General features: G+C 24.9%; 1 protein-coding gene and 3 long non-coding RNA genes across 4 annotated transcripts in view; 1 reads left to right on the top strand and 3 right to left on the bottom strand.

Annotated features, from left to right (window-relative positions):
* LOC136090298 (deoxyribonuclease-1-like) overlaps positions 1-12,319 on the bottom strand; it is a 57,692-nt gene that overhangs the window by 45,097 nt on the left and 276 nt on the right. The gene's annotated exons all lie outside the window — the stretch shown is intronic.
* Positions 306-2,326, bottom strand: LOC136089360 (uncharacterized). The gene is made up of 2 exons (XR_010642983.1): positions 1,558-2,326; positions 306-503 (listed from the first exon to the last, which is right to left on the bottom strand). It is a non-coding gene; the product is annotated as an uncharacterized LOC136089360 (long non-coding RNA).
* LOC136089361 (uncharacterized) lies at positions 2,334-3,260 on the bottom strand. The gene is made up of 3 exons (XR_010642984.1): positions 3,007-3,260; positions 2,637-2,734; positions 2,334-2,409 (listed from the first exon to the last, which is right to left on the bottom strand). It is a non-coding gene; the product is annotated as an uncharacterized LOC136089361 (long non-coding RNA).
* LOC136090168 (uncharacterized) lies at positions 5,552-8,176 on the top strand. Its single transcript, XR_010643222.1, has 3 exons — positions 5,552-6,199; positions 6,397-6,493; positions 7,991-8,176. It is a non-coding gene; the product is annotated as an uncharacterized LOC136090168 (long non-coding RNA).

Raw genomic sequence — 12,319 nt, forward strand, 5'->3', positions numbered from 1 at the left:
CAATACGACGCCTACTGAGTATCAGACTCGCATTTAAAACTCTTGTAAACACGTATAAAACACGATAACCAGAGAATATTCTATACGATATTTTCCTGGTATTACATGCGCATTTAAAACTTTCCAGAATACGCATTATTTACGAATATATGTTAGCCATTTTATCGTATCAAACGCGCATTAAAAATAGACATCAGATGCGAATAAAGATACAATACGACGCCTACTGAGTATCAAACTTGCATTTAAACACGTATAAAACACGATAGCCAGAGAATATAATAAATCATTAATAACAATAAAAACACATTAATAACTTGATATATTATCTAAAATATTAAATACAAATTTATCTATAAATATTTTAACTTTGACTCCGTATCAGCAACGTAATTGCTTATAGGTAACGACATAAAGACCGCATTAACATCAGTTGAGTTCTTTTTAAAATCTGTCACAACACAAGTACAAGAAAAGGAAAGTCAAGTAAAGCCTGCAAATACCTAAAAAATGAAATTAAAAAAAAAATTAAAAATTTTAATTACAAAAGTACTATTTGCATTTTGTTAGTAGAATTAGGATAATAATAACAGAAAATATATGAACCTGTCATTTCGAAAAGGGCACAAGTCCATTTACTAAAACTTTTCAAAATCAACAAAAATATGATTTTTATTAAAATAATGTCTAGGTTGCTAAAGAAATTAAACATAGAAGTAGATAAATAAAGAACGTATATAACTTATGTATTTTTTATTTTTTATAAAAAAAACATAAATCATACAGAAATTTTTAATTCAAACTTATAAACTAACTGCTAAAAGTTTTGGACTTATGTCCTTTTCGAAATGACAGGTTCATATATTCTGTCTACAGAATAATTAAAAAAGATTATAAAAAGGCTAGACAACACAATGTATACATTGTTACTATAGTAACCCTGGAAAATAACACCACAACACACTAAAAAAAAAAGGTAGAAATTTCTACCTTAGGGTAGGATATGTGATATACCCTTAGTAAGGCATAATTTTCTACCTTTTAAGGTAGAAAATTATATTGAAAACAATTATTTGTCATACAATTTTCTAACTTAAAGGTATAATTTTCTACCTTATAAGGTAGAAAATTATACCTTACTAAGGGTATATCACATATTCTACCTTAACTAAAAATTTCTACCTTTATTTTTTAGTGTGAACTTAATTAGATATTTTATTAACTTAAATACTTCGACTAAAAAGATTTTATTTATTACAATATTTGAACAATCAAGGGATAATTATAGTTAAACAATTTGAGCAACTATATCATAAAATAGTAAGCAACTCGTAAAATATTTTCTATAAATGCTCATTATCATTTGCGGTATTAAGAAATACATAAGAGCTCAGTAATTACATAAGTTTTATTAAATCTCCCTCTCATCTAAGAGAGAGAGAGAGAGAGAGAAAAAGAAAGTGTTTCCAAAGCAGCATGTTAACAAATGTAAAAAAGCACGGAATAAATAGTAGTAACTGATTTTATTATGTTACCAGTAAACAAAATTATTTTTACCTTGATTAAAAGCTAATTTCCAGCATTTCTTAATTAAGCTCCAGCTTCTCTCTAACTGTTGACTAATGATTAATAGAGTAAATTTCACATCATACTAAATTTACAAAATTAAAACCATGTTTCAACAGTTAGCTAACTAATCAAAAGATGACAAAGGGAAGACAAACTAAGAAAAAAAAAAATGAAAAAAAGAATTTTGTAGAATTTGTAATTATGATAGAAATTATAAAAAAAAAATCAAATTATTTAGATTTAAAAGTGTTAATTGTTACTATAAATAGTTAAACTCATACTTTGCTTTGTTCTGAAGTGTCTAAAGTAAAATCAAATTAACAGACATGAACACTTCTTGACACTGAATTCTGTCAAGTAAGTTTTCTGCACGCCGAGTTGCATTTCTTACATTTCAACAACGATTAATCTCATCCTGCCTAGATCTATTTTTTTCATTTGACAACTATTTTCAAGTTGCCTATTAGCATTTTACATTAATAACTTTGTTGAGCCTAATACTATCTATTTCAATTTCACTGTTATCATTAAACATATTACCAGTAATCTTACTATTGTTACAATTGAATAAATGATCGTAAAAGAATCTTACAAATTGTGATCTTTTCTAATCAAAGACTTTATTTAAACTTAAGATTTATTAAAATCCATTATCTTTTTATATGTTTATATACATAAGTTGTTTATCAAAAATATTAAACAATATTTATTTACATCAATTATTTTTAATTTAACAAAGAATCTACAATGCACAAAATTATTCTTACCTTACTGAACAAAAATAATAAATGCACAATCTTGTATAAAAAATTGAAGCAATATCAGTCAGTATATTTTACTCTAAAGTAATTATATATATATATATATATATATATATATATATATATATATATATATATATATATATATATATATACTGAAATATAGGCAGATTTAAGTTTATAAACTTTCGTGTCAACAAATTACAGTCAGTTTTCCATGTTAAATACACAAAATATATATTTAATATAATATATATCAAATATAAAATAAATCCAATATAAAATAAAACAAAATAGTAAACTTACTCAAACCAGTATCAGTTACACCGTGTGAAGTAACTAAAAAAACATTTCAGTTCTTTTCAATCACTCTAAAAAATAACTTTCAGCTCTTTCCAATAGCACTAAAAAATAAAACAAAACTTGCTTAGCTGAGTTGCCTAGTTTATAAGAATCTGAAAACAGATAAGTAAAAAACCAAGAACAAACAAACATTTATTTGTTAGAACTACTATATTTTAACTAATTAAATTAAACAAAGAATAACGCCAATTCTCATTAAAAGCTAAAAAAATATTTCAGCTCAAATTTGCTTGCAGACTTTGCTTGTAAAATAAAATGTGAATAAGAAACACATTTAGAAAAGCCTAGAAAAAATTCATAAAAATTTACATACATTTGTTCTTTTATATTGCATAAATCTATCATATGATAAATCTGAAATGAAAAAGTGTAATGGATAAGTAAATACAAAGAAAAACATCAAATATGAATCGAAAATCAATATATCTGATATAACAATAGACACCAACATAAAGGTAAGCCAAATGTAACAACATTTGTAACAAATAAAAACTTTATGCAAAATCTTGCTCAACATGTTTGCCAAGTCACACACTTTGAAAACATGGAAACAACATTATATAAACATATATAATAACTATAAAACACAATACATTTATTTAATTTTATATAACATATATAAACACCTCATATAATATTTATATACACAATAAATACATTTTATACTATTTTAATGACACATTTATAAAACAATTACATAACACATATTACCACATACATATATTTATCAAAAAACTTTTTAACTTTGAACATAATATAAACATATATGCAAACTATAAACATATATAACTTGAATTACGCGAACAAAAAATTTAAAAATAACATAAAAAAATCTAAAAAGATTCATATATATATTCATATATAAAAACATATATCTCGTAATAAAATATCAAATTATAATCATATTTAATTTGAATCAAATACTTATTGAATAAAGAGCAAAAAACAGATAGAAGAACTGCAATCTTAATAACAAAATTTAATGTTTAGCAACAATAAAATGTCAGTGCTGGCTCGAAATTTTAATTTTTTTTTCTAAATTTTATAAAACAGTACAAAAAAAAGGTAATATCATAACAGAAATGTTAATAAAATAATAATCAACATAATAAAATAAGCAAGGTATGAAATGATAGGATTTATAATATATTTGAATTATATTAATTTAGGACTTCATAAAACTAAATAAATTTAAAAGTAGTAATAAATATTTTTATGATAAAGTTTTAGTACAAAAAAGTAATGTAACTGTATTGGAGATATGCGATACTGCTTTAGCAGTACGATATCTCTTCATACAACTTTTCATGTATTCCTGACTATAACTTTTCATTCCAGACAAACTTTTTACTAAATTTCTCAAGAGAAAACTTTTTAATTTAAATTTTGCTTTCACAATTTCAGTTTAAGCATGCGCTTTAAAGCAAAGATTTTCGTTTTTCCGTTAAATGTTGATATTTGATCAAAATCGGGTACGATATCGTATCCGATTTTGATCAAATATTAAATAATACGTATTTTTGATAAATAAGTGGTATTGAACTCGAATTCGAAACTTAAAACTAAATGCGTATTTTTCTGGTATTAACGGCGGTATGTTATACGTGATCAATACTCCGAGTATTTACAATACTAGTAATGACGACTGGCCCAGTCGGCATATCTAGTATTGTAAATACTCGGAGTATTGATCACGTATAACATACCGCCATTGATACCAGAAAAATACGCATTTAGTTTTAAGTTTCGAATTCGAGTTCAATACCACTTATTTATCAAAAATACGTATTAATAATATTTGATCAAAATCGGATATGATATTGAACCCGATTTTGATCAAATATTAATAAATAAGGGAAAAACGAGATTCTTTGCTTTTAAAGCGCATGCTTAAACTGATATAGCGAATATAAAATTTAAACTAAAAATGTTTCTTGAGAAATTTAGTAAATTATCTCCAGTACAGTTTTACTTACAATACTTTTTTTGCACTAAAAGAGTTACTAAAACTTTATCATAAAAATATTTATTACTACTTTTAAATTTATTAATTTAGTTTTATGAGGTCCTAAATTAATATAATTCAAATATACGTTAAATCCTATCATTTCATACCTTGCTTATTTTATTCCGTTGATTACTATTTTATTGACATTTCTGTTATGCTATTACCTTTTTTTGTTCTGTTTTAGAAAATTTAGAAAAGTAAGTTAAATTTTTGAGCCAGCACTGACATTTTAATTGTTGCTAAGCGTTAAATTTTGTTATTAGGATTGCAGTTCTTTTATCTGTTTTTTGTTCTTTATTCAATAAGTATTTGATTTAAATTAAATATGATTATAATTTGATATTTTATTACGAGATATATGTCTTTATATATATATATATATATATATATATATATATGTATGTATATATATATATATATATATATATATATATATATATATATATATATATATATATATATATATATATATATATATATATATATAATATATATATATATGAATCTTTTTAGATTTTTTCATGTTATTTTTAAATTTTTTGTTCACGCAATTCAAGCTATATATGTTTATAGTTTGCATATATGTTTATATTATGTTCAAAATTAAAATGTTTTTGATAAATATATGTATGTGGTAATATGTGTTATATAATTGTTTTATAAATGCATTTTTAAAATAGTGTAAAATGTATCTATTGTGTATATAAATATTATAAGAAGTGTTTATATATGTTATATAAATTTAAATAAATATATTGTGTTTTATAGTTAGTATATATGTTTATATTATGTTGTTTCCATGACACAGAAACAACATAATATAAACATATATACTAACTATAAAACACAATATATTTATTTAAATTTATATAACATATATAAACACTTCTTATAATATTTATGGACCATGTTTTCAAAGTGTGTGACTTGGCAAACGTGTTGAGCAAGATTTTGCATGAAGTTGTTATTTATGTTACTAATGTTACATTTGGCTTACCTTTATGTTGGTGTCTATTGTTAAAAATTATAAGTGGTTTTATTATTGAAACTCACTGCTTTTAATCGTTCAGTAAAAGCCACTCAAAAAAAATCATTTTGCCATATATACATTTTGTTTATATCTTAATTTAAATTTTTAGAACCATGACGTACCAACATGAATTGTTTTCAAAAAGCTAACATGAAATAACAATATTTAACAACTACTACTCTCTTGTCATGACATCTTATCTTTATCTGATATATTGATTTGTGATTCATATATGATGTTTTTCTTTGTATTTACTTATCTGTTACATTTTTTCATTTCAGATTTATCATATGATGGACTTATGCAATATAAAAGAACGAATATATATAAATTTTTATGAATTTTTTTAAAACATCTGCTAATAATTAGTCCAGTGAACGTTCAAACTTCAATGTTGCATATGTCATCTTTAAGTAGTTTCTTGGCTTTTCTAAATGTGTTTCTTATTCACATGGTTTTACAAGCAAGGTATGCAAGCAAATTTGAGCTAAAAAATTTTTTTAGCCTAAAAGGAGAGTTGGCATTACACTATTAAATTTAATTTGTTTAAATATAGTAGTTTTAACAAATAAATGTTTGTTTGTTCTTTGTTTTTTTACTTATTTGTCTTCAGATTCTTAATAACTAGGCAACTTATCTAAGTAAGTTTTTTTTTTTCTTTTTAGTGCAATTGGAAAGAGCTAAAAGTTATTTTTTAGAGCAATTGAAAATAATTGAAGTGTTTTTTAGTTACTTCACACGGTATAACTGATACTGATTTGAGTAAGTTTACTATTTTGTTTTATTTTATATTGGATTTATTTGATATTTGGTATATGTTATATTAGATATATTAGATATATATTTTATGTATTTAACATGGAAAACTGACTGTAATTTGTTGACACAAAAGTTTATAAACATAAATCTGCCTATATTTCAGTATATTTTATATTTCTCTGTATCTTTATAAACATTCTTTCTTAGAAAAAATAACAGACTAGAAAAAATAAATAAATTCCTTTTAAAAGTAGTTGAAAAAAATGATGTATTTCCATATTTCATTGTGTAAAGTGTAATACCACTTTTTAAAGGTATGTGAATAGATATATAGGGGAACATGGGGCAAGATGATGACTGTTTCAAAAAACGCCTGTATCTTAGTCTGTCCCAAAAAATAAAACTTACCTTTAGCTGGTGATATAGCAATGTAATAAATCAAGTCAAACGAGGATAAAAAGTTTTTTTTTCAATGTCGGAAAAACTATTTTAATACTTAGATTTCGTCACAAAAATAATATTTAAAAAGAAACCATTGATCTAGTAAAATCTACTTCCCTTTCAGCTAAAATCAACTTTTATATTTAGTTTTGCTTAAGAGATAACTGTAGGTCGTCATCTTGCCCCATTCGTCATTTTACCCCATGTTCCCCTGTATATATATATATATATATATATATATATATATATATATATATATATATATATATATATATATATATATATATATATATATAATTAATTTAGAGTAAAATATACTGATTGACATTGCTTCATTTTTTTATACAAGGTTGTACATTTATTATTTTTATGCATTAAGGTAAAAATAATTTTGTGCATTGTAGTCTAGATTCTTTTTTAATTAAAAATAATTGATGTAAATAAATGTTGTTTAATATTTTTGATAAACGACTGATGTATGTAAACATATAAAAAGATATGGATTTCAATAAATCTTAAGTTTAAATAAAGTCTTTGATTAGAAAAGATCACAATTTGTAAGATTCTTTTACGTTCATTTATTCAGTTGCAGCAATATAAGATTACTGGTAATATGTTTAATGATAATAGTTAAATTGAAATAGATAGTATTAGGCTCAACGAAGTTATAATGTAAATGCTTATAGGCAACTTAAAAATAGTAGTCAAATGAAAAAAATAGATCATTTCTAAGAAATATTTTACGATTTGGTTGCTATTTTATGGTATAATTGTTTAAATTGTTTAACTATAATTGTCCCTCGATTGTTCAAATATTGTAATAAATAAAATCTTTTCAGTCCAAGTATTTAAGTTAATAAAATATTTTATTAAGTTGTGGTGTTATTTGCCAGTGTTACTACATTGTGTTGTCTAGCCTTTTTATAATCTTTTTTAATTATTCTGTAGTCACGGAATATATATTTTCTGTTATTATTATCCTAATTCTACTAACAATACAATGCAAATAGTACTTTTGTAATTAAAAATTGTAATTTTTTTTTTAATTTTATTTTTTAGGTATTTTCAGGCTTTCCGTTTCTGGTACCTGTGTTGTGACAGATTTTAAAAAGAACTCAACTGATGTTAATGCGGTCTTCGTCGTTAACTATAAGCAATGACGTTACTGAAAGGGAGTCAAAGTTAAAATATTTATAGATAAATTTGTATTTAATTTTTTAGATAATATATCAAGTTATTAATGTGTTTTTATTGTTATTAACGATTTAATAACTCATAACCCGTATTATGGGTTGCTTACTGCTAGTCATTATCATTATGTTATGAATTCATATTAGTTAACAAAATTGTATTGAATATTCTCTGGTTATCGTGTTTTATACGTGTTTAAATGCGAGTTTGATACTCAGTAGGCGTCGTATTGTATACCTGTCTACGCATCTGATGTCGTATTGTATACTGTCTGTATACGCATCTGATGTCTATTTTTAATGCGCGTTTGACACGATAAAATGGCTAACAAATATTCGTAAATAATGCGTATTCTGGAAAGTTTTAAATGCGCATGTAATACCAGGAAAATATCGTATTGAATATTCTCTGGTTATCGTGTTTTATACGTGTTTACAAGAGTTTCAAATGCGAGTTTGATACTCAGAAGGCGTCGTATTGTATACCTGTCTTTATACGCATCTAATGCGTATTTCTAATGCGTATTCGACACGATAAAATGGCTAACATACATACCACATCGATACGTATTTAAACGAGTTTCTAATGCGCATTTACAACTAAATTTGCCGACTGGGGGGATTGCACTAAAGTTTGTGCAACCTTAATGACAAATTTTACTTATAACTTGATGTGATAAATTTTGTGATCAATAAATCATTTTTTTCGTTTAATTTTCTTCTTTTTTTTTTTTAAGGAGGGGGTGGGGGGGGGTGGGAAGGGAGGGGAAGAGGGGGCGCAATTTTCTTTTCTTGCCCGAAGCGCAAAATTGGCTTGGTACGGCCCTGGTTCTATTGATATTTAAAGACATTCTTTGATACAGAAAACCACAGAAATAAAAAATTTAAGCATCTTGGCCATGATTTCACAATTCATAATATCCAAAGAAAAATCAGTAATAGCTTTTATTACACTAAATAAACAAACTTTTCCTTTATGTCTAAAATGGAAATTTTAGTATTGAAAAAACGCAATGATTGTGTAGAAAAAGGTTTAATTATACAAGAAAACTAAGCAACAAAGGCTAGTTTACATCGATGCTTCTTCTTGTATTAATCTCTGTCTCCCTTTTTTGCATCCAAAGGATATTTTGATGCCGAAAATTCTACATTATTAGTATAATATTTGATTGCCTAACATTAAAGGAAGAGAAGTTTTTCTCCAATGTTTCTCTACGGACTAACTTCAATTCTCTTCTTCTTTTTTTTGGAGTGATATATAAATTTGTAAATTAAGTGATATTTTAAACTAAGCCCCAGCTATATTTTATGTTTAATAAAACACAAATTAAGCAGGGTCTATGTTTATTAGGGAGTCCGATTTTAATTTTTCATATTGAAACTTTTTCTTTTTTTTTTATAATTAAAAATGCAAGTTATTATTAAAAAGATACGCAGTTAGTTGTAATAAAACTGGGGATGTCCATTGATATATTTTGATGTATACTTGTTGTTACTAATTTTACCCCCTGATTATAGTTAAACAATGAAACTTTTTTTCAGAGTGAATGTGAAAAAAGAAGTCCAAAGTTATCTGAAATAACCATTTATATTTTTTAAAAACTAATAAAATAAAATATAAAAAAAAAAGTTTAATATAACGAAATGAAATAAGTTCATTTTTCATAATGTCAATTCTAGTTTCTAATTAAGTTATACAACTCAAAAGTTAGTTTATCCTCCTGAAACTGTTTTTTTAAATAATCGCAAAATAGGGAAACCGAAATATATATATTAGGGTGGAGTGAATTTTAGTTTTTTTTACAATTCGTTTAGCCTGGGTGTGCAAAAGTGGTCTATTCATTTTAGAAATACTCTGGGAAAATATCAATGCTCTAGGAAATTATCTTGAGGTGCCTCAAGACCTTTAAAATTTTAATGGGTCCCTAATATTATGTAAAAAAAAATTTTCAAAAGTATGTCATGTTGGGTCTCAAAAGAAGCAAAATGTTATAAAAATTTCAAAAATAACAATTATTTTATAAAAAAAATATTATTTAAGAATTTTTGGAAATTATAATTAAAAAAAATAAACTTTTTTCATATTTAGTTTAAAAGGTCATTTTTTTTGCAATAAACTATAAAATAACAATTTTTTTTTAAAAATAATTGTTATATTTGAAATTTTTATAAAATTTTGCTTCTTTTAAGACCCAACATGACATACTTTTGAAAAACTTTTTTTTACATAATATTAGGGACCCATTAAAATTTTAAAGGTCTTGAGGCAAGATAATTTCCTAGAGCATTGATATTTTTCCAGAGTATTTCTGAAATGAATAGACAACTTTTGCACACCCAGGCTAAACAAATTGTAAAAAAAACTAAAATTCACTCCACCCTAATATATATTTATATATATTACGGTTTTTAATTTCTTTTTAACCGTTTCAGAAAATTACCGTGCATAATTTGTTTAATTATTGCAGTAGTTTGGTCTTAAAATACAATATAGATATATAGTTAAACTTTTTTTTTTCAACATTAAATTCAAGTTGAAAAACTTTCATTTGATTTTTTTGGGGTATGTAGCAGATATTCCTTAGATACGCCCCTGAAACACCCACAGCGTTTTTTATATTTTTAAATTTTTAAAGGGGCCTGCTCAATATTACGTAATTTGGTCTTCTATTTAAAAAAAGGTTTAAAAGTGGAAAATATTTTATACATTTTTACGGTTTTGTCTCGTTTTTTCAAAAAAAATAAATTTTTGAATAATGTTTTACATTAGGTTACATAATCGATTTTTGTTATTTTTATGACGCCTAAAGTTATAATCATAAAACTATTAAACCAAGCTTAGATTGGTTTATGAGAATTCGAAAGTCAATTATTATTAAATTATCAACAATCCCCTCATTTGCTTTTATGGATTTCATTTTTAGATTTAAAACAAATAGTTAAAAGAATTCAAGGTTCTAGAGGGAAATATAGAAAATAGTTTGTGCAGAATATAATTTAATTAGCGCAGCGCATTATGTCGTGAGAATGTCGTGTAACCACGGACGTACGAGATAGATTATCACTTAAATGTCCGTGATAACTTCATGCAGCATATAATATAGTTAACGCAGCGTTTAATGTAGTCAGCGCAGCATTTTATGCAGCGAATTAAAAAAATAATTCATCTTTAAAAGTTTTATAAAATGACTTGTTAAGCGGAAAATAATGTTGACATTAAGTAAAAGTGTCTACCGACACTTTTTTACTTTATTAAAAAAACAAATTTTATTGTTTGTTTAATAAATAATCAATTAATCTTGCGTATCTTTTTAGTAAGAGTAATTCTTGTAATCAGTTTAGAAACTTTTTTAAGCATGTTTTGGTTTGTTTTGAATATACAACTTTCATGAGAAGGGGTGTTTAAACAAATAAGGGGGCAGTTACTGAAAAAGTGCATTTATTAATTGATGTTTACTTAAGAGAGGGTTTGTTATTATGGTGGCATTTATCATGGTGACCATACAAAAAAATCTTCACCACTATCGTAAAAAAAAATCAAGGATCTCACTTTTATCAGTATAGTTTAATCTATTTTTGCCATTTTTCAAAATTGATTTTTGAGCGATCTTTAAATCCAATTAACAAATAGTTTGAAGCAATAACTTTAAAAATTATTCTCATTTTAGTGATATATTCGGAGTTTTCCCCAAAAGCTATAGATGTTTTAAAATATTCAAAAATGTTGATGAACCACTACACGGGTCACTCGTTATTTAGAAACAAATTTTATAAACCTCAGTGCATTCATCACGAAAGAGCTAACTTGAACGAGTTTTATTTACGCGAAAATCAAATTTCACACTTTCTTTTTGAGTTTTTTTAAGTAGAACACGTTTTAAAACTTCGAAACCAATTCTTAACTATTAGAATAATAGTTTAGAACAAATTTAGAATAGTTGCAACAAAGCTTCTTAACCTCAGAACACATACCCTTTTGCGGCCTAGTGTTTCTGTGTTCTGTACTAAGAAGTACAAAAACTTAAAACCTACTTCTAAAGGCGCAATAAATGCGACTATGTTCTATGTAAAAAGTATTGACCAAATGAACGCTTTAAAAACTTTTAAATGTTTAAGATTTTATACATTTAGCAAACTCCAAATTTAAATCCATGCTTTAAGTCAAATGAGGATGCTTTGAATAAAATTGTGGTTAAAA

Source organism: Hydra vulgaris, chromosome 13, assembly GCF_038396675.1.
Source record: "Hydra vulgaris chromosome 13, alternate assembly HydraT2T_AEP".
NCBI lineage: Eukaryota > Metazoa > Cnidaria > Hydrozoa > Anthoathecata > Hydridae > Hydra > Hydra vulgaris.